The sequence below is a fragment of the Amblyomma americanum genome, chromosome 1, assembly GCF_052857255.1.
Source record: "Amblyomma americanum isolate KBUSLIRL-KWMA chromosome 1, ASM5285725v1, whole genome shotgun sequence".
NCBI lineage: Eukaryota > Metazoa > Arthropoda > Arachnida > Ixodida > Ixodidae > Amblyomma > Amblyomma americanum.
The window spans coordinates 516,987,076-516,991,484 of NC_135497.1; the positions used below are offsets into that span (position 1 = coordinate 516,987,076).

The 4,409-nt window shown below is 48.5% G+C and overlaps 1 pseudogene; it reads right to left on the minus strand.

Moving 5' to 3' along the window:
* Positions 1 to 3,205: 3,205 nt before the first annotated feature.
* On the minus strand, positions 3,206 to 3,860 carry LOC144128548 (uncharacterized; annotated as a pseudogene).
* Between the last annotated feature and the right edge of the window lie 549 nt (positions 3,861 to 4,409).

The following is a 4,409-nucleotide window of genomic DNA, read 5'->3' on the forward strand; positions in this document are numbered from 1 at the left end:
GTCTTTGTCGAGCTACTGCAGCTTCTGAGTGGTTCGTTCGTTTCCTCAGCCGACGATTGTAGGTGTCCCAGTCTTCAGTGCTTTGGGTTTGTCGACCTCCTTGGGGGGCGAGCCTAAAGAACGGGGAATTCCTTGTGACCCTTTTGCTTGCACTCTCAGCAGCTATTGCTGTTCCCTGAACCCTCGTTACTGTGTAAGGCTGCAGTTCGTAATGGCGTTCATGCGAGTGCGGTGCTGACGCTCTCAGTAACATTGTCTCTCCTTTGAAGCCATGAGGAACCGCTCTACGTTTTTCGTCCGCATAGCTCTTAATTTTCTGCTTCTTTTCTGTCAAGTGTTTCGAGGTCCTCGAAGCGGGACTTCTCCTTGATCTGTGGTAACTTAGTGCAAATCTTCCTTTCGAAGAGGAGTTCAGCTGGCGTGTAGCTGTACGTGGAATGTGGCGTCGCTCTGCAGTTGAGAAGGTATTCGCCGAGCTCTTCTTCCCAATTGCTTCCCGTCGTCTTCACAGTTTTTTGTTTCTAATGAATCTTTCAACCTCGCCATTTGCTTGTGGCCACAGGTGTGTTATCCAGTGGTGTTGAATGTCATTTAGCTCCATGAAACAAGCGACTTCATGTCCGAAGAAAGGAGGACCATTGTCAGTCTTTAGCACGTAAAGCAACCCATGCACGGAAAACATGTCGCTCAGCTTTGCTGTGACACTTTTTGTGTTCAATGAAGAGAGTGTTGTAACTACAAGGAAGCGAAAGTATTCATCCACAACCACTAACACATATTTTTTACCAAGCAAAGGGCCAGCGAAGTCTGCCGCCAGTGACTGCCAAGGGCAATCTGGGAGTTGCGTCTTGCAAAACGGTGAACACTTCTTATCTGCAGCTGTTTTCTGACACAATTCACAGTTCCTTATTTCTTATTCCACTTTTCTGTCAATTCCTGGGAACAATATTTTCTCTCTGAGCAGTTGTTTGGTTTTGACCATTCCCTGGTGTCCCCTATGTGCCAGCTCAAAGGCTTGTAACTTCACTTCTTCGGGGATCATCAATCTTGACCCTCTCAAAACAACATCATTTTCAGTAACTGCTAGCTCATCTCTGATCTGAATGAAGGGCTTTAGCTTGTCAGCTTTCCACAGTCTCTCCGATGACGTCCGATCACTCGTCCTTAGGGCTCTGATGAGCAGTTGCATTCGCATGTTCCTTTTGTATGCCATCTCCACTTTTTGCATCGTCAAATCTTTGGGGAGAGCAGACTGCAGGGTGAAAGGAACATACTCTTCTGTTACAGCTGACTCTTTAGAGGAATCTGCATCCTTCCTTGGTGGAGGGTGTCTGTACAGGAAGTCTGCAGGGTTTTCTTTGCCAGGTATGTGCTGGATGTCAAAATAGTAGTGCTGTAGCCTAAGGCTGAGGCGTTCGGGTCTTGCTGACAGCTTTGCACTTGGGTTCTTGGTTATGGACACTAGTGGCAGATGATACGTCTTTACTGTGAACTTGCCTCCTGCAAGGTTCATGCGGAAGTGTTCAACTGTTGACACGATGGCCAGCATCTCCTTGTCAATCTGAAGGTATCTCCTCTCAGTTGGCATTTATGCTCTGCTGTAATATGCTAAGATGTTGGGTGCCCTTTCATTTGGTGTTTCTTGGTCCAACACTCCAGCTATTCCACCAGGTCCAGCATCTGTGATGACATATGTTTCCCTGTTATCATCAAAATATGCTGGGGTCCGTGGTCTTGACAACTCTTGTTTTACATCACCCAGGGCTTTCTGGTGCTTCTGCAACCAACAGAACTCTATGTCGTTGTGAGTGAGGCTTCTTAGTGGTTCAACTGTTTAGGCCAGGCGAGGAATGAAACGGCTGTAATGATTTGCCATCCCAAGTAAGCTTCATACTTAAGTTTGATTTCTTGGTTGCGTCATTTTTGCCACTGCTTTTACCTTTCATGGTCAACACTACTCCACTGGCAGAGAACACGTGGTCGTAAAAGTTAAGACTCCTCGATCCCAACACACACTTTTTCTCGTTCAAGGTGAGGCCAGCATCTTCGAGGTGCTTTAGCACCAAACGAAGTCGGCGATCGTGTTCTTCAATTGTGCGGCCTCAGACAAGAATGTCGTCCCTCATATTATGATGCAATCTTCATTTGGCAGCACTTGTCTTATGGCATCCCGGAATATCTCCGCAGCAGCATTGACTCAAAACAGGAGTCTCTTGTGCCTTATTAGTCCACAATGAGTGGAGAAATTTGTTATCGTTCTTGACTCTTCTTCTAGCTCTAGCTGGTGGTACCTTTCTTTGAGGTCCAGCTTGAGGAGACCGCTGCACCATTTAGGATGCTGATGACATATTCAAATGTAGGCTTTAAATGCCACTCTCTGGCGATGGCTCTGTTTGCTTCTCGCATGTCAATGCATATTCTTACAGTGTTGTCATTGCGCTTGGGCACAATTACAGTAGGCGAGACCCATGGGGTTGGGCCAGTTACCCGTTCTATGATGTCCTGATCTTCCAGGCGTCTCAGCTCTTCCTCCACTGCACCTCGCATCTAAAAGAGGATTCAGTGATGTTGTCGGGCCACCGGTTTCACATCACTGGAGATGGCCAACTTCACCTGAAAGTTTTTCAGTCGTCCGAGTCGACCGAACAAGTTTGGAAATCCTTTTGTGATGTCAATGAACTTTCTTTTGTGACTGTCTGGACTATCTTGATTAGCCTCAGTGCTGTGGCTGTTTTGTAACTCAGAAGCGATACTTGTCGCCCTTTTACTACATGCACAGTTGCCTGGACACTCATATCTTTGGAGCAAAATGTTGCACTGAACATTCCCATCACAGGGAATTCTTGTGCGACACAATAAGGGATAAGCCGCGTACTTGTCCTTCCCAGTATTGTCTGAAGTTGGTTGCGTCCGGTTTCTTCACCAATCACATTAACACCTGCACCAGAGTCCACAAAGAATTGTAGTGGTGTTTTATCTACCTCCACTGACACCACTGGCACTTCACTTCCTGAGCTTTGCACATGTAAGACCGATTCATCAGAGCTTGAGTGCTTGAGAGCACTTACGGGTGCGTCCGACTTCCACAAGCAGCGCACAGTTTCCGTGGCTGTGCTCTTGCATAGACTAGCAAAGTAATTCTTCTTCTAGCACCTGTGGCAGGTAGCTCCCCAGGCCGGACATCTTGTCTTGCTCCCTTTTGAGCTCATTTGCCTCCACAGCATGAACATCTTTCTGCCTTCTTCTGGTCTTGCCAGTGCCTCTGGCTGGCCCCTCTACAGGAATTCTGCTTCTTTACTGTGAGTTTCTGCACAGTTTTTGCGGGCGCAGGATGTTCCATGGTGGCCGCTTGGCTTTCGACGACTTCAAAGCTCCGGCCAATTGCTAGAAGTTGCGTTAGCGTGATGTCTGGTTCTCGCAGTGCGCTCCGTCGCAGCTGGGAGGACGACGTGCCTTCTATGATCTGAGAGAAGTTCTTTGTCGACGTCGGTGAACTCACAAGTATCCGCGAGTTTTCTCAGCCGTTCTTGGAACTCGTCGAGGGATTCTTCTGGGCTTTGTCTTCCTTGGCGGAAAATATGGCGCTCATACACGGCGTTCTTTTTGAGTACGAAATGCTCCTTTAGGCGTGCCACGGCCGTTTTGTAGTCCTCTCCCGTGTCGGACAACGTCAAAAACGTGTCATACACAGCTTCTCCAGCATAGTGAAGCAGCATGACGTGCTTGCGGGCGGTATCTGTGACGCTCGCGGCCAACAAGAAATTGTCGAAGGGGGCTTGCCATCGTAGCCACCTCTATGCAAGCGATGTTGGATCCCAATGTGGATCAAAAGGCAGAAAGGCCGGCAGGAGAGTCTCCATGCTTCTTACTTGACGCGTCTTGCGGTGAGCGGGTTTGTATCTTCTGTGCGTGGTACCACCTCCAATACGTTGTTTCTGTAGCCCGGCCTGCAGCTGAACGTCTTCTCGTCTTCGTGCTTCTTGCCTCTGTCGGCTTCTCAAACGAGGCACATCCTCGTCGCCAGGTTTTTGTAGTGTCTATGCCCGCTCAGGGCGTCTTCTTGAAGAAACGCCTGACGCCGATTACAACTGATTAAATTACTTTATTTAACCAAACTACCACGCACCGCCATTTTCTCTCTTCTAGCCCCCATCCCCAGGTCCGGCCCTCTTCTTACTCGTTCGGCAGTGCGCCCAGGTGGCGCTGGCTTTCATTTGGGAAGACACTACACGGGAGATGCGGTGTTCGATCCCCAGTGCCGATGCGTACCGATCTAAGATAGCATGGGCACAAGTTTTCCTCTCCCTTGTGCTCGGCTTATCTAGGGTGATATGCTTTGAAAATGGGATTTTGACCCCTCCTTGTCTAAGCTCAAATATCTCGTGTCATGACGGTACTTGTCCAAAGCT